The sequence below is a fragment of the Photinus pyralis genome, unplaced genomic scaffold, assembly GCF_008802855.1.
Source record: "Photinus pyralis isolate 1611_PpyrPB1 unplaced genomic scaffold, Ppyr1.3 Ppyr1.4_LG6, whole genome shotgun sequence".
NCBI classification, from domain to species: Eukaryota; Metazoa; Arthropoda; class Insecta; order Coleoptera; family Lampyridae; genus Photinus; species Photinus pyralis.
This window is the reverse complement of record NW_022170663.1, coordinates 32849861-32872446: the sequence shown is the minus strand read 5'-3', so window position 1 is coordinate 32872446 and position 22586 is coordinate 32849861.

The following is a 22586-nucleotide window of genomic DNA, read 5'->3' as shown; positions in this document are numbered from 1 at the left end:
TGCCTTATCTACCCACCGGTGTGCGTGTAATACAGAAGAAGATATAAAATCAGATGTTTATGATAATGCACATTAAACATTTAACGATTAACGTTATTTCAATTGTAAATGGTCTAATAAATAGAATTCTTGTAGTTTTAACGATCTCAAAATAAAACAAAAAGTGTGTACTGTCAAACGTGTAAACCAACCGCTTTTTCTATTTTTTCAATTGTCTACTTTGATAAGTAGGCCAACAAAAAATAACCTTGGTATGAAAATGCGTTCCCCCAGTAGAATTAAATCGGCAACGAGATTGTTTGTCTTTGTAGAATAAAGAAATGTTTACATAAATTTATTTGGATCGATCGCCATTCGTCTCGTGATTTACGATCTCACTCCTTTCGTACGCCGCGCCCGAACAGCCCCTATTAATTATTTAAGATCCATTTAAAAATTTACATAAGAAAATGTTTTTCCGCTTTTGTCGAGGAGGCTAATCACGTAAATGACGTTATATAATATAAAAGGACCGTGTAACTGCGAGATATGAAGCAGATAACCTGACCATTATTCAGAAGTGCAGCGCTTTATCTGTTAATTAATGAATTGTAAGAACGTCGTTAGGTAAGAGTTTACTAATTAATCTTGGTCGGAGTGCTCCCGGAAAAGTGGAGGCGAAGCTCTCGCTGCAGATGATTTGTGCTCATCCCCCGAAAAGATTTCGTCGAGCTTTTCGATATTTATCTTCCTCCGTTTATTACTATACGGAATTAATGGACGAACTCTCTCTCTTTTAAGTCGGTAAAGTTAAAAGTAGCTCGAGATCTGAGAGGCTGTAAGTCACACTTATTACATTGGTGGGGTCTTTCTAATTTACCGCATTTTTAACAGGGGCCTGCATGCAGCCATCAATAAGATAATAAGCTCCATAAGAACTAATCAAAAAAATGTATTGTTGTGTAATTTAAGAGTTTAAATAGATTTACTCGACCAGATGGACGGAACTGATTAGATTTTCCGCCTTCCGTCTTTGATTATATCAGTTTTAATGTCCCCCTTTTTACGTGTGATATTGTTGGAAATGGAGTTGGCGAATGGAAAAACTTCAACGTCCGAATTAAAGTGCTGTATTCTTTCGAATGGGAGAAAGAGTCAGACAGGGTCCATTTTCGAAACTATCCTAATTAAAATAAAAGAAGGGAACAATTAGATTTCTAAAACGCGACATTTCGAAACCGAGAAGTGGGTATGTGGAATACGGGTAACAATGAACGGAAAACAATTTACGTTTTAACCACAGTAACTTACGTAATAAAGCGCAACATTAAAAAAGATTGTTTTTCTTTACAAGCAGTAAACCTTAATATAAAATCGTTAAAACTGCAAGAATTCTATTTATTAGACAATTTACAATTGAAGTAACGTTAGCCGTAAAATGTTTAATGTTTCGTGCATTATCATAAAAATCTGATTTTATTTACTTCTTCTCTATTACACGCAGTTTATTCTGTAAAAACGGAAAGATGTTATTAAAGGTGAAGAACTCGTCATTTCTAAAACGCTTGTACTAAATAGGTACTAACCGCATTAAATATACCAATTTTATGAATATCGGCACGCAATCACAGTTAATATGCTGAAAATCCCCGTTGAAACAGTACATGTCATTTTTACCCCTGTATAACTTTCGGTGTACATCAGCACTGTTAAGTAAGTACCCTATCGACAGTATCCGCGACTTCTCCTGAATCTACCGATTGCAGTCGAGTACGGTACACTTGATGCGATACCACTGTCTTCTTTTCTGCTTGACGAAACTAGTAACTAAATATCCATGAAAAAACATAAGCATTTCCAATGCTAAAAAATTTAAGTTGCCGAGAAAATGGCAAAATGTCAACTTTCAGGGGTTCGAACCCTTATAAAAAGGGTTCCCACTAACCCCTCGAAGTTCTAACTCTTCCTTCATGCGACACTTGATGCTTGTATCCGGCTAAGCGACCTCACTACGGTGTAATTAGTCGAAAAAACGGGCTAACCTCGACATCCAAAGCAAAAGTTTCCCCCCCAACTCCAAATTGTTCTATACAAAAGTGGAAAGACGCTTTTCCGCACCTGGAAGAGAAGGTATTCGACCGGCAGGGTCCGCACTTCCGGAATATGTAGCCGGTAGGGGTGGGCACTGCACTGGATTTTTTCGCTATCGCGCCTCCCCCCCCCCCCCTGGTAGCTGGAGGGCGCAAAATGCATTCCAGAGCTCTTAGGTAAAATCGCGATTTTAAAAATTCGTAGCGGACGATGAAGGTACGAGAAAATTGTACGTTCCGCGCGATTATCCCGCTGTGGTTCGTACGAATGTGGGGGGGGGGGGGGGGGCGTGGAGAGAACGCAGCGCGAAGTAAGCCGCGTGCTAATTTTTCGAAAAAAGTGACTAAATTAAATTAAATTCGGGATTAAACGGTTTTTGATCGTGGAAAAATAAGAAATGGCGTTTGAGGAAGGCGAAGGTGGCGAAACGGACTCGAACGCTTCCAAAGCCTCCCCTCCCCCTCAATTGCCTATACAATGCATTTTTTAGCGCATTTTTTAAGAATTAAAAAAAAATGTGCTATTGTTTGCGTTTTGTCCGTCCGGACCCATTTCTGCCATTTCGAACTACTTCTAGGGGAATGGTCCTAGAGTCCTAAAATTGTTTGCAGTAGGTCGCCTATACCTTGAGATGTGCCAGACGGCCATCAAATTTCGCTGTCTAAAAGGCCCACCCCCCAACGAATTATTTCCTGAGATGCTGTTTTTGAAAGTGTAACGTGCATAGCTTTTACATACGACAACTAATTGGTCTCAGATTTTGCATACACATGCCTTTAGTGGTGCCAAGTTAAACTGTACAAAATGGGGGGGGGGGGGGGGGAGGGGGGTTTAAAACACATGTTCTAGCCCTTCATGGGTATTCTAATGCAAAGGTCATTCAGAAATAAAATTATGGTTTGTACAGCTATAACTTTCCCCCTGGCGACTCTTTTTCAGATCAATTGAGCGCCGGAACCTGAAGGGGGGGGGGGGGGATTAAATTTTTACACTCTCATTGTTTTTTCTAATAAGGAAGGTCTCAACGATAAGGAAACGGTTTTGTACGCAACTAATACTGAGCCCTTCTGTTCTTCCCTCTATCAAAGTAACGGGGTGGAAGGAGTGGGGGGGGGGGGTAGTGGAACTAGTGAACTAGTTTTATCCTTCAAGGTACTCTAATGAAAGGTTTCAAAGAAAGGATTAATTTCTACCAACCATAGCCTTCCTCCTCGACCTCTTATCGTGATCGGGTATATTCCCTTATACCTCAAGAACGGATTGTCGAAATAGGGTACCTACTCACAAAGGGCGATTTCAGACGTCTGCCACAAATACATCCATTGGTGATGTCAAAACAAAAGCTATTTCGGTTAAAAAATTACGATTTATCTGCACAAGAGTTGTGCACAATTGATACTTGTTTCATATTTTGACGTTTATTCGGATACTACGGGAGCTAGAATGATACTTATTTTACGTTGGTCCCTATAAAAACATGCGCCAAAAATCGTACTGCACATGCGCAATAGATAACTGTATTATTTCTGGAACAATTTAATAGAAATTTACATGGTAGGTTCCTCTAGTAAAAGCAAACAAAATGCATGCGCGAAAATCGTAGTGCGCATGCGTAAAACGTAACTTTCTTTAACTACTGTAAGTGTACTAGGAGTAACCGGGAAATGTTATTTAGTCTTTACACAAGGAGGGAGGGGGGAGGTCCATACCTCCCAGACCCCCTTCTCAAGAATGGAAGGTTCTATTGCTCTTTCGCGGGGGTCTTGAAGACTAGGCGTGTTTCTGGAGAAAGTAGGGTGGGGTCGGGAGCAGCATTATGAAAACTCGATTACCTTTTTCCGAAAACTGCCACGAGTATGCTAGTGGTAATAAGGAATGAGTTATAGACTATCTCTGGTGGGGAGGCCATGCCCCCACCCCCCAGACCCCCCGGTGCTTCGATATTTTACACAAACGTTTAAACTCTTAGCATTCACGCGATAGTTTTCGATGAAATACTATCGAGATTTGCACCACGATTCTATGAAGTAGGGTATATTTCTCGGGAATGGAAGGTTCTATTGCTCTTTTCCAAGCATTACGAAAAATTACCTTTTCCCGAAAACCGAGTATGCTAGGGGTAATCGGGAATGGGTTATCGAGTCTTTCTTTACTGGGGGAGGCGGGTTATTCTATACCCCCAGACCCACCGGTGCCACGATATTTCACACAAACGTTTAGTCTTAGCATTCAATTTCGAAAAAATACTATCGAAATTTGTACCACGATTCTGTGGCGTGTGGAATATTTCTCATGACTGGAAAGTTTTATTGGTATTTTCAAATATTTATCATGAAGATTGTAAAGGCTAAACACTGGGGAGTCTGGGGGGTATTCCATACATAATTATGATAATTTGATTACCTTTTCCCGAAAACTGACACTAGTATTCTAGGGGTATCAGAAAAGGATTATCCAGTCTTTCTTTGCTTGGTGGCCTTCAGAGCACACAAATGTATCGAAATTTGCACCACGATCTTGTAGACTATAGAGTGTGGAATAGGAAGGTTCTCATACTCTCTTACAATATCTAGTATGAGAGTATGACCACCTTGGTAAAAGGGAGCGTCGTTTGAGTCATTTGGAGCGTTTGAATTATTTGAATCATTGGAATCGGGATAATTTTAATTATATGGATCGTTGGTTTGGAACGTAGAAATCCTTCGTAGGAATTACAGAATTTTTTTGAATTCTCGAATGAAAAATTATTCTAATTATTTCAACTATACGATACAGATTTTTAAAATTAAAAACATTCAAATTTGGAGATTTACGCAATGATTTTTTAAAAACTAAACATTGTGGTGCTATAATTTAAGAAGCTGCTGAATTCGTAAAATAATCCCTATGTTAAACTTTAATGTTCCAATACATAATTTAAATTTTCTATTAATTCGTATAAATTCGAATAAATCATATGAATTATTTGAATTTCTGCAATGATTGAATTCTTCAAATTGCTCGAATTATAGAAACCAGAAATTATTCCCAATTTAATTAAGATGCAGATTTTTAAAATTTTGTAGCATTTAAAAATTTGAACCATTCAAATTAGGTCAAATATTTAAATACATAATGACACAGATATTTAAAATTTTGTAGCTTAAATATCTTCGAAACTTAAGCTGTATATTCCGATTAAGAATAAATCCAAATGCTAATCGAAGTCAGAATCGTTTACAGCGATTTTTTTCTAAATTCGAGAAGTTAATATCCAATTCTTGAAAAAATGCAATAATTTGAATGCACAATATGAATTTTTGTAATTATGGAATTGGTCGAATTGCTTATAGAAATTATTCGAATTATTGCAATACGGAATTAATTAATTAAGAAACAAATTTTTACGAATCCTTCAATTTTAAAATTTGAAATTCCTAATATAATAAAAAAAACAAAATGCCTACTTGGATCGCTTAAACTTCAACCAACTGGATCATTTGAACCATATACATTATTTGAACTACTAGAATTATGGGATTATTCGAATTGCTCGAATTATAGGAACTATCCCGTTTTTTTCAGTTCCCCGTTTCCGTAGGAATTTCGGAAAGTATTTTACTAACTAAGAAACTTACGCGGAAATACGTCCAACCATTCTCCAATGTTTCATCGCAATCGGAGGAACGATTTAAATAGGCAAAAGAGACAGACAAATATTAATTTTTATTTATACAGATAATAGCAGACCCGACGAACATTGTATCGCCTATCTGATATATAGATACATTGGCAATTACTAACATTTCCATATAATGCCGTTACAGTTTGCACATTTTAAATTTTTTGAGGTTAAGAGTTAAGAGATGCCATTTCAGGACATGGTGATTTGTTGCAAATTCACACTGTGCACATTCTAAATATTTAAAAGTATTGTGAGTTACTTAATTTTGCCAGCAAGCGAGAAAGCTATAGCGAGCATGCGCAGATGACTAATTTAGAGCCTGCAGGAGGAGCCAACATAGAATATCAATGATGCGTGATCTTTCGTCTGGTATAGGTAGTAGTTCGTTGTATAATCACACTGTGCACATTTGAAATCCTGCGAAGACTTGTATCTAAGGAGATATCGTTTCAAAATATGTTGCAGATTTGTTGCAAAATTACAATGTGCACACTTTAAATATTTGGAAGTATTTGCGAGTTAACAGATGTCTACTTAAATTTGATTTCTCGTTCGTTGTATAATCACACTGTGTACATTTTAAATACTGTCGTTTCATAACATGTTGAAGATTTTTTTGTAAAATTGCAATGTGTATGTACACTTTAAATCAATCGAAATATTGTGTATTGTTAAGCGACAAGCGTTTATTGGTCAGTCATTATTATTCAGTAGCGATTTATTGTTAATCGAAATCGCGAATACCTATACCTATCACTTTTTTCGATATTTTAATAGTTATTCTGCTATTCGGGTTGAAGACGAATCCAACAATCAAATATCGATCCAGCAGCTATAAATTTAGTTATAAATGGATAAGATAAGATGACTGTTTAATTAATTAAGATATAAAATTTTACAATTAATTCTATATCTTAAAATCTTTAGGTTTGGAGATTATGCTGTTAATTTTTAAGCTTTGAAAACCAGAGCAAAATACATTTATAGGGTGTATTTAATTCTCTTAATTCAGAAATTTAAGAATCTCTAGTGTCTAGTGTCAAATTCTTGAAAGCCTTTTAGTACTTTGAAAAATAAATTTTTTCACCGATCATTTGGATTATTTGAATTACTAACATTTGGTCAATCGCTCGAATTGTAGGAACTATTCAGATCATTCCAATTACCAAATGTGCCCTTCGTTTTGTTAACAAAAAGCTATACGTTATGATATTTTTTATTCGTTCGTATTTTCATTTAGTAGTGTGCAATTAAATTTTTGTAACTGCAGAGTTTGGTATTTTTAGACATATTAGGATGCCCATTCAACGGTCTTTTAGGGCACAAAATCGACAAATTTAATTTGCTTAAAATCCCCAAAATCGTTCAATTTCTGAATATTATTTGCGCTTTCGTAACAAAAATAGCACGCAGTAATTGAAATAATGACCGGAAAATGTAACTGCAAACAGCCATGAGATTCTTCACAATTAAAAACGGCCTTCGTAAATACTTCGGAATCGTGTATTTTGAAGTGGAAAAGCTTTTTCGTTTTATTAGGACTTCGGTAGGGAAAAGGGGGGAAAAAGGTAAATGTTCTATTGGCGAATAGACAAGACCATTGAAACAAATTTACAAGCTTCTAAGCGGATTTGTTTCGTCTATCTGTCCGATTGATGTAGACAATGACCCGATAGGTTTCGATTGGTGATTATTGGACCTTTTCTACGAGAGAGTACTACCGGATTAATCCATTTAATGATAGCGGTAACTAACTTCCGCCGTTTATCGGGAAATTGCTTTGATGCAAGTTTTCATTGGGGAAATTGCATCGGGGACAATTTTTACGTTATAAACGCTACGAGGTGTTGCGATTATGCTAAAACCGCGGTTTGGCTAATTTAACGATCGCGTTTTATGGAAATAGCTGTCGAAAAATTCCACGTGAATCCGACAGCCGAATTGTAAAATTTATTTTTGTTTCGTTGAACAAAGTTTTTTATAATTGCGCGTCGGTTATAAATATTCAAACATGTTGCCGTAACAGGCTGACTTTTCTCACATAAATTAGGTTTACAGTAAATGTGTTTCAAAGATAATTGCTTCAAACACGTACATGTACACGGTTATTATCCCATTTTGCTTTGAGAATTTGTTTGAATTCTCTCTCTGTTAATACGATCAACGTTTAATTTACTGTAATCTAAAATAGCACATACTGGGTCTTTGTGAATGTACGGAACCCATTTCGTTTCCAATTGATCGCACAAGTATATAATATAATTCAAATTCGGTAGTGTAATTATTTAAGAATTGTTTGTCGACTAGAAATTAAGGTGTGTCACAGGGATTTGATGTAGGGCCGTTACTGTTTTGCAGAATAACAAAGTAATTAAGATACTTAAGAATTTGGACTGATCAAAACTGAAAAGTGATCGAAATTGTCGCAATGAGAACAGAAATATAATTAAAATTGAAACCTCCCAAATGGTTTCCAGATTTTAAATTTTTACATTCGATAGCCTTAGTCCTGACAAAACTGAATACTTGAAACTAAAAAACGTAGATCTAATAGTATTAATCGACAAGTCGAAAATGAAAACAATTAAAACTGCTCTAAAATGAATAATCGAATCCGAAAGCAGAAAAGTAATCGATTAACTACTTAGTAAAAATTTGCCACTTGCAGATTTATTACTGTAGGTATAGCTATTACTAACTTCACATAGGTCCTTTCTAGGTGTTTATAAAAGATTGTAAAAATGTGCAATTACCGGAGTTAGGTTCGAAAGTCCAACACTAGTGTTTCCCAAGACTTTTCCTAATCCTAATATTTCTAGAATTCGAAATTTCAAGTCAGACTTCACCCTGGACTTCACGGTCTCAAAAGATTTATTTTTAATATTTAAAAAATTCACAGATTTCGCAATCCATGCAACATCGGAGACATTGGAAATGATAACCATATAACGCCATCTGTAAATCATATATAACCGTTACTCACTCACATAACTTGCTCCGCTCGTTCGCAAGCTCGCTTGTGTAGAAAAACCTAAACTTTTTTAATAATAAGCGTCATAACATGCTGGTAATATGTACCGGATGACCCAATAAGACTGTTCCTCGGCCATATCTCGCGACCCGTTCGTCCTATGACTTAGGGGTAAAAAATTATTGGGTAAATCAGTTATGAAGAATCGCTGGAAAATTTATTTTTCAAGTTCTAAAAATGACCACCAGAGGGCGTAACTGCCATCTTAAATTTTAAAATTGCATTTTCTTTAAATTTCGCATAATAAACTAAACATTCCTTTTTCGCATTTTTAAAGACAACCAGTTTATCTATCATTTTCGTAAAAACAAAATCTCAGCTATTTCAAAAACAAAGATGGCGTGGGGCGTTCAATTATTTTTTTGCAATAACCTGCTTTATCTTCTTAACCGTTTGACCGATTTTAACAAATTGGGCATCATTGCAAAGAGCATTCCTTGGGCAACAAGAATCAACCAATATAGTTAATTTAGTTGAATCCTTCTCCGCCAGGGGGCTAGTTTTGACACTATAATCCAACATCCTAAAAAAAATCAAAAAAATTAAATGGAATGATATGACTATTTCTTTATGAAAAAGTAGCCAAATAACACCCAAAGAGGCCAGTGAAAACCGTTTTTCAAAATCTCGTTCCTAACCTCAAATATTGGGAAAATGAGATTAATAAATTAATTAATAAAAATGCTTAAATTGTATCTTATTTGACGTATTTCTGGTATTTGTCGACGGCGCGAAAGATTGTTTGGAAACAGACCCTACACTTTTAGGTAGGCCTTGGAAAATTAAACAAATGAAACACGATGCATAAAATAATAACAGCCGTAATTTGTAAATTATTCTGCTGTGTTTACATACAGAAAGTGCATTTACTACTATTAAAGGAAAGGTGCCAGTATGTTAGTTCAGAATTAACAACACATTTAAGAAGTATTAAGTAAGTACCGTATGGACAATATCCGCGACTTTTTCTTAACCTACCGATCACGGCGGAGTACGGTACAATCTTCACTTGCTGCGATATCGTGGTCATTTCTGCTTGAACGAAACTCGTAACGTCCTAACTTGATACCCATATACGAAATACGAAAACATAAACATTTCCAATGTTCAAGTTACAAATTTCGAAGATGTTTTTAAAGTATTTTGAGTCAATTATTTTGCACATATTGTAGTTGCAAGAAATGCCTTTCGTTCACAACCTTTGAAAGTGAAAGAATCCAAAATATAAAGACAATTGCGCGATTTTATTTGGAAACGAAAATTTTCAAAAAAGGCAAAACCGGCCATTAATAGTTTTTGAGTTATTTTGAAGAACATAATTTTTTTTACAAATTTACACAAATGCTCTTTAATATTCAAGCACTTTAAACAGGTCCAACTTCTAGAGCATATTACTAGTACAGGGTGTCCCATTTTCGCCACTTTTATACAGTATCTCCGTAGTTATTAGTGCTATCAAAAAGTAATGTAGGCGTCATGTGTTCTTTTTGGGTCAAACTCAAAATTTGAAAAAATTCGCTTGCTTAAGAAATAAACTACGGGAGAAAATCAAAAGAATTGTCAATTCCAGAATAACTCTTTAGGGCATTTTTTAAGAATTAATCAAAATGCGCTGTCTCAAGGAGGGCCCCGCCCATGAATTATTTTCTGAGATGCAATTTTTGAAAGTAAAACGTGCGTAATTTTTACATACGACAGGTTTTCATCCGTATGCCTTTAGTGGTGCCAAGTAAAATTGTTCAAAATTGGGGGGGGGGGGGGGGGGGCACACATTGTACCATGTAATGAAAGGTCTCACCAAACTGAATTGGTTTGTACAAACTATAGCATTCCTGAGCAACTTCTTTTCGAGATAAGCATGTGGTCAAGGGGAGGGGGGAAATGGGTAGACATTAATTTTATCTTTCATGGTATTCTAATTAAAGGTCACAACAAAAGGAACTGTTGTCTACCAACTATCGCCCTTCTGTTTGACTCCTTATCAAAACACGAGAGGGGGGGCTGGTTTTATCCTTCATGGTACTCCAATGAAAGGTCTCAAAGAAAGGAATTAATGTTTACTGCTCCTCGACCCATTATCGTTATCGGATATAAATAATTACGTATATCTCAAGAACATATTGTCAGTGGAGGGTACTCTCAAAGGGTGATTGGGACGCCTGGAACAAATATATCTATTGGTGATGTTAAAACTTTCAGGGCAAATGTTCGCATAATCGAGTGACGGAGGAGTGTACTCCCAGGGCAGAAATAAAGTCTACACGAAAAAAATTAATTGTGAATATCTCGAAAATGTGGTAGAAAGGTACTTACAGAGGGAAAATGCATATTTCGGAGAATTCCTTCATGATTCTTTTTCAATTATATAGCGTAGATTTTTAGTGTTGTCAGACGACCTTGACCTGTTTATGTGTAAAGAGTCCCCTCCCCATTAATCATTTACCAAGAAAGAAAACATCTATAAATACAGCATCCTACCACCATATAACGTAACCTAAGCTATTTCGGTTTTTTTAAAAAATGCGCTTTATCTGCACAAGTGTTGTCCACAATTTATACTTGTCTTACTTAAAAGATATAAAGACAATGTTTATTACAGAAGTTTCTTTGTAATGATTGTGTGAGAACCTGCAGAATGTTAACCTAAAAAATAGCATATTAAATTATCTTTTCAAAAAGATACACTATAGTTCATATTAACGTCATTCAAGCAATACAGAAAAATTTAAAAATCATCTAATAACACATGAAAAAATTTGATTTTGTTTGAATTTTTGCATCTTTTTTTACTCTTTGAATTTTTAGGTTATTTAGAAAAGGGAATTTAGTATACTATCTTTTTAGGTTAAAATCTAGACTACAAAGTATTCCATTAAAAAATAAGGTTGGTCTGATAACTTTTTGACTCGGCCTCGTATACTTATTCTGAACGGCAGATTATACAATCAAGAAACTATTGCATAAACATATTTTGTGTATCTATTGTACGTAACTAAAACAAGTTGTAAATCAGCATATGCATGATTAAAGCGCATTTTTGGTAATACAAATCAGTATTTTATTAGCGAAGTCTAAAATTATCGACATCACGAGTAATTTTGGCTGCGTTAAATAATTAATATTTAATTACAATTGAGAGTAAGTACGTCTTTATTTTATAAAACAAATCACAAAGTAAATAATTAATTTATTATACTGGTAGCATATCGAAATTATTTTTTTAAATACACATCTACGCACTATATCAGAAAGCTTTTAGTGAAAATTTAAAGTTTCTAGCTATTGTAGTTGTTGAGATCTCAGCTAGACAGCCGGCCAGCCAGCCATAACGAATATAATAAGGCATTTTTAAAAAATGCGCTAAAAATGTAGTCATTCTAGAAAATATCCACGGGTAAGTAGATCTTGCTGAATCAACATGGCTATGATGGCGATGCATTCAAATGAATATTATTACAATTTACAACTCACTTTGAAATGAATGCTCTATATTTTAGTCATTAAGATTGGAGGGAGGGGATTACTAATTCGGTTAGATTTAAGATTCTCGTCCGATCGGCAAAGCAAGGAATAAAGGTTAACAATTTATTCTTCCACTTAACCTATTTTGCGGCAAAAAAATAGGTTAATTGTTTACGTCAAAACAGTGTTGATACAAGGTTAGGTAATTAATAAATACGTAGCTCAATTTAAGCTCGACGTATGTTTTGTGTGCGGAAAACTCGTAAATCAATATTGCATTTTTAGGACGCGTAATTTTCTTTTATTACGTTTTTCATCTCAAATAGATTTAAAAGGGCGATTGCGGCAAAGAGCACTTTGAACAAACCTTGAGCTCGAAGAGTCATCTACGACCCCATTAAAAAATCATTACGAGCCCGTAGTTTTACGGTAAAAGTTTCAAGTTTGTTTTTAATTTCGTTTCGTACAAAAAAACCTTGAGTAAATGCGTTAAAATTATAGCGTTTAGGCGCGACACAAAGACAAAACCGCCGGTGACACGGTTTTTGTTAAGTGCTTTGTTAGGTCAACGTCGATTTTAATTTTGTTCACTTCCTAAATTAGTTTTACCGTTCAATAGCATAACGCCACGTTGCATCAGCTAAATGCAACCACCACAACGTCGCTCGTAAAAACGTAATTTTCTCATCACTGGATGCTTAATTAAATTGTTCAATGCAACGCCAAGCTTCGTTGTGCATCATCAGACTGTCATTAACATTTCATATACGGCTTTACTGGTTACCGTCACGCTCTTCCTTTTTCAGACTGTTGCAAAAAAACTGTGGAAATCGTGTGCAGTTTTCAGCTGAAGCTCGTAATTTATTTGTGGAAATTTAGTTCGCGCGCTCTGATGCCATATTAAATTTAGATTCATTTTATGGTCTTGCATATTTTGTTCTGGGGTTTATGGTGCGATGTTCTACTGACCGAGATGCAAATCATTGATGAACATACCACGGATTTATGTTTGCGATTCCTTTCATTTTAAAAGATCACGTCCGCTTCGTCTGAAACTTTAGCTTATAGCAAACTTTTTAGTCATCCTGTATATTATTTTTTATGGTTTTTATTTCAGATGCAACTGGGATATTAACTTAAGATAGGGAACAGAATAAAAATCCTCGGATAACACCAGAAATGGAAAACAAGAAATATAAGCAACAGAACAGCGCATGGAAGCGTAAATGATGAGCTGAGAATGGAAAGACATAAGGCAAGAGGGATAGAGGAGCATGATATTTTGTACATGAGAATAATGTGGTTTGGGATAAAAAGTTCTAAGAAGAAGAATACGAAGAAAATGAAGGAATAGAAAATAGCAAGTTTCCAATAGTTTAAGTACAGGGAGATCAATAATCATATGCTGCGCCGCTCTTTTAAAATATCACATTAGTAATCATTTGCCGCAACCAGGTATATGTGTACCAATACAAAACAAAAACATAACCTATAATTCCGATTTGTGATTCTTGTTACTTTCGTCCATTTCAAAACGAGTTTCTTTCAAATATTTACAAGGTGGGTAAATTGCTTATAAATTATAAACAAACGTTTTTTTAGTTGTAGCGTGTAAAAGGTAATAGGTTTATTCCGACATGCCTTTTACTTTAGAAGAGAATAAGATGCTTTTGCAGTCCTGTTTCCGGAATGGGACTAAAGACGAAAATTGAGTTTGGCAGTACTCGATACGTTTGTGTATACAGGAGTTTCGAGAAACCTCTTGAGCAAATTCCAAAAAAGCCGCTACGACAAACGGGTATCTCATACGGAACTTGTCGCACTACTGTCTGGAGAAAATTGTACTTTCATCTTTAAAGTAACCGTGTTACAAGAACTCATCGTCCAGATTTACAAAGCCGTGTAAATTATTGCATGCAATTCGTTTAATGCAAATTTCCGAGATTGCAACGTATTCGGAACCGTTTACACACCATTGCCGAATTACGAGCAGGTATAAAAGCTGCCGTTTGAAACATTACGCAACTGTAGTTACATTCCGTCTTCGAAAACATGAAGAAAAGAGTGGATCCCTGTCTTAATAATGGTGGCGAGCACTTGGAACAGTTGTTATAGTGTGCATGTAATTTACGCAATTACTTCAATATTAACGAGTTGTAAAAGAAATAAAATCGTTTCAATTTTTGTAGTAATTTGCTATTTGTGTAGTTTCACATAATTTTGAAACTCACAAGGTGCTTTTAAATCGTTGATTTAGATTAAATATGGTTAAACGTCAAAAGTTTACTTTGGTTTGAAGTTTAAGGTTATGTTTTAGTATTGGTGCACCACGCCTGTTGCGGCAAATGATTACTAACGTCATAATTTATTGAAGCGGCGCAGCAACTCATTATTGATCGCACTGTATTAGGGGGGTTGCGGAAACTTTATTAAACGGCTTCCAGCATTCCCATTTTGCAAAGTGTCACCACTAAATCTCAGCAGAGTGGATGTGCATGAGCCCAAATAATCCTAAGAAATAAAAAAAACGAAGTAACGATAACAAACAAAGAAGAACAGGAACAGAAAACCGAGAAAGTCAAGTACACAGGGAAATTAAAGAAACTGGGTAGGTATCCCAAGAAAACGAGGAAAGAAAGGAAATCAAGGTAGGCAGGTAAGTTTGAGAACTCTGTAACGATCCTCCGTATGCACAGAAAATTGTACGGTTTAGTAAAAATGTATAGATAATCTAACATGTATGTGGCATAGAAAGGATATTAGTTATTTCATTTATTCATAACCCAAGTTAAGAAATTCAACTTTATTTCAGATGTAGATCAAGTACATTAATAAATTCTAGTTAATGTGTATATATATTTAGGATGAGGTAAATAAAGCGGATCATTGTAATTAAAATAAGAACGGGAATAGCGAGGTGAATGTGTCTACTGTAATCGCACATTAATGACAAAAAGCTTAGCAGTAGACATTTAAATCATTCGCCGTATTAAGATAAAACGCTTATTGAGCCGATATTTTGCAAGAGCAATACCTATATAAATATGAATGTAAATAGTGGGAAAGCAGCTTTCGTTAGGCAATTTTACAGTGTCGAATTTGCGCCAATCGTGATCGCAAAGCGCGCCGTGCGGGTCAATTTCAATTTTACATCAAGGAAACAATCAACCAATCTATAGTCGGTCCGTGCAGAGAGCAGCTGGGAGGCTAATAATTTCCATTCTGATTAAAAACCGTGAACAGAAGGCATCGAGACCTTTTGCACAAACACTAGAGAGATTTATTAACGTTTCAGTGGGAGTTATTGTCATTTTTGTAGTTCTCGTCCAATTTTAGAATACATGTAATAAGTATATATGTAATTATTTTGAATTTAAGTGCCAAACAGTTTAAAAACATTTTTTCTATTTCGGTGTCACAATGATGATTTTGTACAACCGAACCGAAAACAGTTGTACAAAGACAGTGATTGTAGTCGTTTTTTTTTGGTAACTTATAATAATAATAATAATAATAATAATAGTGTCTTTATTAGATAACGAGTAACATCAGTTGTTGAAACCTAAAGATGAATTTAAATAAACGGAACACAAATTCTACCCGTTAGCTAATGAGGCGAAGTTCAGATGCTTTGGCACGAAGATACCGAACATCTGCTCTTCCACTTAACCCCTTTCGATTCGATTACTAAAAGATAACGCTAGCGGAAAATAATCATAAATGGATGGAAAGATAAATGAAAATCGTTTTGCATTATGCTAAATAACCATAAAGTAACAAGTACGCAGAGTATTGAAATTAAATGTAGATGTTGAATGGATGATGAATACGTATACGTATAGTATCTCTTAAGTTGGCAGTTACTAGTTAGTACAAGTAGGTACTTCCTTGGGTACTTCCCTGTTTGAACTTCAAAATGTCAGTCTTACTACGCTGCCAACCTAAAACTTAACGGCATAAAAAGTGTTCCCAACATAAAACATGTTAGTTCTAATGTTCCCTATAGTTTCTGATAATGATTTTTTTAAATTAAATTAAAGCACCGAAATAGAAAAAATAGTATGAAAAACGCGTGTTACAATGCTTTATTGTAATACTCCTATCTTGCGGACACTCGTGGCTACGCTTCGCGTCGCAAGATAGTCGTATTACAATAGATCGCATTGTAACACTTGTCTTTCAATATACTACTGTTTTAGCGATATATAATTGTGTATACTTATGTGACAACGATATAACCACCTACTTGCGATTTGCAGTTAAGTTGGTGTCTTTGTGGACGTCATTTTCTTGTAAAGTTTCAGACTCGCACCTAAAAATTCTTAACATATAACGTGTTGCAGTTCGAATTATCTTTTATTGTACAGGGTGTTTGCAATATACAAGTAATGTCTTTTAGCACCTGACGGTGATTTATCATACATTGCATTTGGTTCATATACACTATACAGGGTCGCTATTACAGATGAAACCAAAGCTCTCACACTCAAACCGTTTGAGATATAGGCATGAAAATTAGAACACTTTCATTTGAGAGTTTTTGGCACATGGTTTTCGAGTGCGACCGCAGACTTTGTGGTTCAATGGTAGAGCGTTGGACTATAAAGCCGGAGGTCGCGTGTTCGAACCTAGACTGAGTTAAGAATTTTTCATCTGTGACAGAGATGAGAATTTACTTAGACCAATTTCGAGGATTCTGCCGGCCACTCCGAATTAGGTTTTTTTCCTGTAGGTTTCCTAATTCGTAAGGTAGCATAGAAAAACTTAAGACCTTCTGCAGAGGCATCTCTAAAAAGCATTTTGCGGATCACTCTGTAATTGGGCGCAAGCCTGTTGAGATCCCACAACAAGAGATGGATAATACGTAGGTAAATAAATAAATCTAGATTTTTTTAAATTGCAACATAGCAACATTTTTTCTCTGTAGAGAGATTTGGTTCGGTGGAACCAGTAAAAGAACAGAAGAAGTGTTTCACCTTCAAAGATTACACAGGGTAAGGAAGGAGGAAAAGTGGAAAATCCCGAAAGATCCGTATGAAATCAAACAAATCACAGGAAATCAAGGACAGACGAAGAAGTCAGAGGCATCTAAAGAACTTGAGGATGAAGAAACTGAAGACGTCGTAACAACAAGAACACAAGAAAATCAAGGGAGCATAAAAAATCGAACAGTTTTAAATCTTAACCAATCGGGAGCAAGAAGACTATACAGAAAGTGTTCAACCATAAATTGTTTTGCTATTTTGCATTTTGGAAGAAAGACTTGTATCAGGAGAATATAATACGATAGCAAGCTGTTGGGCAATGCATTTTTTCATTTTGCACCTTCTTGGACTCTTTTTTTTCAGCGTTCCTGCACTCCTAATACATCAAATTTTGAAAAAAAAAAGTAGTCAAGTGGTTGGTTCTAGAGGGAAACAAGTACTACACCAAAAATTCAACTTAATTCACATTAATTCTAATTAATTCAAATTCATTCAGAGGTGTGTACACCAAAAATTCAAAGTTGTTTTTGGTCAGGATTTGTATTAGGAGGCAAATATTTCCTTCATTGCCTAAAAATTGCCATTATTTCCCTTAATTTACTGAACATTTCTAGCATTGCCTTAAATTTGCACAAAATTTCTCCGAATTAACGTGAAACGAATAACGTTACTTCCCTTTAGAATCCCTTTATTTCCTTAAAATTTCCTCAAGATTTCCTCAGAATTTTCTCGAAATTTACTCTAGATTTCCTCAAAATCTTCCTCATTTCTTTGAAATTACCTATTTCCCTAGAATTTTCACTAATTTTCGCAATTTCCTACATATTTCCCAGATATTTTCTCGAAATTTCCTACATGGGGGGGAAGAATTTTCGCTCCTGATCAATCTCTCGAAAATAGTATCAGGAGAATATAATACAATAGCAACGTGTTTAATAATATAACGTAAGTTTAATTACGTGATTTATTTATAATTTATAACAGTCTTGAAATGGATTAATGTATAACAGTAATTATTATTTATCACTAATAATTCATAACATACCACGAGCGGGAGCTTAATACAACACTTCGCATCGATGTTGGAACTGTCTGAAGCACAGTTCGATTTGCTTATATAGCAAATGCCCATATTTCTCGCAAGTTCTCGAATGTTTCCGAACGCTCCCAAATATTCTAGAATGTGCTTCGATATTCGCTACAATAATTCATTTTTTTCATTTTACACCTCCTTACAGTTCTGTGGTCCTAACACGCCAATTATTGCAAGAAAAATACGATAGAAGGTATTTAACCATAAATACCTCTTACAATACATACACTTTCTTGCGTTCTTGATCTCTTAATACAACAAATTGTAGAACGTCATAAGAATTAATACCATAGCAACGTATTTTAACAATTCATTTTACACCTCCGTGCATTTCTGTGGTCCTAACACAACAGTTTTGGAAGAAAAGTACGACGGAAGGTATGTAACCGTAATATTTGTTCCTATATACACCTTCTTGCGTTCCTGTACTCCTAATACGACAAATATTGAAAGAAAAATAGTATCAGGAGATTATCACGATAGTGACGTATTTGATCATTCCGTTTCCTTTTTACCACTCGCACGTTAGTAAGCATTGGGTTAAAAAATGACCCCCCCCCCCTCCCACTATTAATGGAAATACACGTTTTGAAACACCAGGAATCCAAATCAAACAAAATCTCGACGATGTAGATCGGCTTGTCGATCTGCCTGTACTCTCATTTCCGGCTGAACTGCTGAACCGATTGGAACCAAATTTAGTGCGTATATTCTTAAGACATAAAAGGAAGGGCCGAAAAGCTATTGAGCAGAACGCGCATGCGCAGGTGTGCGGGTGGTATCTATGGTAGCCACAGCAAATTTTTTATTTTGCACCTTGTAGCATTGTAGTCAGTCCTAAGACAACAATTTTTAGGAGAAATATCTTTTGGAACTCCTGTGTTCCTAATTAATACAACAAATTATGGAAGAAAAATTTGTATCAGGGGAATATAATATAATTGTTTGTTTTGGGGCAGAAATACGGTAGCCAGTAGTCCTATTTACACCTTTTGGCGTTCCTGTGATCCCATCACCACAAATTTTAACAGAAAAATTTGTATCAGAAGAATATTATAATACGATATATCACAAATCCTTTTTCTTTTCATTTTACACCTGTTGTACTACTCAGTCCTAACACAACCATTTTTTGAAGACAAATACGATAGAAGCCACAATATATTTTTTCGAATGTACACCTTCTTCTGTTCCTGTACAAATTATGAAGGGAAAGTTTATATCAGGAGGATAGTGACGTGTTTGACAATTTTGTTTTTTATTTTGCACATGTTAGCACTGTAGTGCAAGGTAATAATTGTTTTCCACACCTACTTGACTTTCTGTGCATTTCAAAAAAGAAAACTCATTTCAAAATCTTTAAAATTTGTAAAAGTCTTACAAAAGAACATTTCTTTAGAGTATTTTTTGAATTTTGAGAATATCAAAGCGAATTCTAAATTTATATTTTTGAAATATTGTCATTTTGGAAGAATCTCATATCTTTTAATAGGTTATTCGACTTATGGAGTCTTGGCGACGGCCTGATGGCGCCCTGATGTCGTTCTGGAATGTTCGCTACAATAGTTTTATACATTTTTGGACCTTTATCTTTTTATCTATAATCATTTGTAAATTCGTAAGGTAGGAGCATATTTTGTGTGCCCTAGAACGTTAAAATTTCGATTTTTTGAGCATGTCCAGGTTTTTACATTTCCAATTTTTTTGATTTAGGATACTCTAATCATTCCAGTACCTCGATTTTCAAATTTGATTACCTCCATCAACAAAAAAAAAGCATTAAAAGTGAAAGGAATCGTTAAAAAATTATAATAAACCTCAAATTTCCGTAAGTTCTCCGCGCCTTTACGGCACAACTGAGAAGGAACATTATAGACGTAAATTCACGAACGTTAAACCGCCTTTCCTTTAACGACTCGCCCGCTTTAATATTCTTAAAACTACGATCTTGATGCGAGCATAAAATTTTCGGTTGAGCATTAATGAACGAAACGATTACCGCTCAAAATTTCGAAACTCCATCAGCGTTAGGCCTAGAAAACCTATAGAGTGTATATTAATTAAAATTTCCTTATACAGTTTGGGAAAAAAACCATCAAGCTTCGGCCCATTATTATTTACGACATCCCGAAATGATAATTAGGGTAGGAAAAACCGAGGAAAACCTATAATTAGCGTTTTCAGAGGGCGCGTTGCTTGCATAGCGGAAGATCGATAGAACGTTATCGGCTCAGTTATTTTCATTTTTTTTTTCAAAAGCGGCACGAGACAACCATAAAATACTAATGAATTATACATGTACCTACATTTTGGTAAACGGTTCTATTTTTAGAGCAGCGTTCGCTATTCCGCAAATAACAGACATCTTCACTTTCGATATTAGCGAGTTTTCCGCTTCCGCGCGCTTACCTGAAACGAAAGAGAAAAAAACATCATTAATATTAAATGCACACGATTTTTAAAGGGAGAACTTGTTATACGTTTTTAGCATAAAACTTTAGAGTAATGTATGCGGGGCCCCATCCATCACGTCTTAATAGATCTTTCTTGTTGCCTGGCAGATAAGTATGTGTATGTATTTTCACTTCTTACAAATTGGAAGATTATTGCGAACGTTTCACATAAAGGCGGCAATTTTTTACTTTACGTCACTCTCTGTGGAAAGATCGGAATAAAATTTCTATTGTGCTCAAAGGAAGTAGAAAACTCCGCGGTATTCAAACCTGATAAATTTACACGCTTTTCTGCCAGCGTTAGTGAAACACGGACATTGAAAATTACAACAAAAAAATGTTAAGAGAGTAACATCACCTTACTCGTAAATTAAAAATACTTTTAACCCTACAGGTTGTTCCATAAAAATGTTGTGTACATATGTTTACATTTTTTTTTAAATAGGTACCGTTTAATAGAATTCTTTTTTATTATTCTAACCTCCCCCCTCTGTGCTCCAGAATGCTAAATTTAGAGATTTGTTTGAAACGCCCTGTGTACTTTTTCCGACGCAGAAAAAATATAATCTTATGTTAGGTTTCATTTTTACACCCCCTCACCCCTCCCCCAAACATCAGCATGGTAGTCTCAGTTTTCAGTATGGAATATTTTTCATTTAATCTCATCACCTGCGAAATAATATTTTGGAAACGCTCTGTATATTTCCTTCGATTTTAAGTTTTATTTTTAAATTGGTACCCCCCCCCCCCCTCGCAAAATCATACCATCATACTTTCAGTTTCGAATATTTTTAAATCAATGGTGAAATAATAAAATGTCTCGGAATCGAAATTTATGAGACCCTGTGTTTGTTTCTTCTACGCAGTAAAAATACATTCTTATTTCACGTTTTATTTCCCCCCTTCCAAGATATATAAGTCCAAAAAAATAAATTAATGATTCGGAATCAAGCTTTTTGAAACACTCTGTGCTTTTTATTGGACCCATCAAGAATACGTTCTTATTTTACATGTTATTTTCAAATTTTTACAACCCCTTCCCCCTGCATACCGGTAAAGTGCTGATTGGAGACGAAATACGCAGAAAATTTGTTCATGATGAAAAACGGAGTTAAGATGCAAAGTTCTAGACCCACTTTGATTTTTTTTGTTTTTACTTTTGAAATGGATTTTTTTACGAAATCCGAAAAAATGTCACTTGCAACAAATGTTCAAAATTCAATTCGAAAATTCTTTATCTTTTACAAAAGACGACCAAACAATCGGGGGGGACACTGTAGATTTTCCAATTTTTCTAGATGTCCATTTTATGTGTTCAATTTGGAATAAATTTCCAATTTAGACTCCTTTACTGTGTCCGGTTTCTAATCTCTAATTTGCACCAGTTTTAAGTTTTTATTTTCAATTCCAGCTTTGAGATCCTATATTTTCAGCTTCCAGCTTCAAATTTCCACCAGTTTCTGGTTTCCAGTGGAGAGTCTCTTGTTTCGAGTTTCGAGATCCAATTTTTACTGGTTTCGACCTGCGTCCAGTATCGAGGTATCAGTTTCGAAATTCGAGTTTCCAGATTCTAGTCTGCAGTTCAGATTCTTCAGTGTCAAATTTCAGTTCAAAGTCTTCGATGTGAACTTTTGAATACACCCTGTATATAACCGCATGAGAAAACTAAATCAAAGATAGAAAATATTGGGTAATGACTATTAAAGAAGAAGAAAGAAGAGTGTAAGAAAGAAGAGATGAACAAATGAAAGGAAAAAGATCTGATATTGAAGGAAAAGAAAAGGAAGACCAACATTATACAATAGAGATCAGAAGAAGAAGTTGAAAC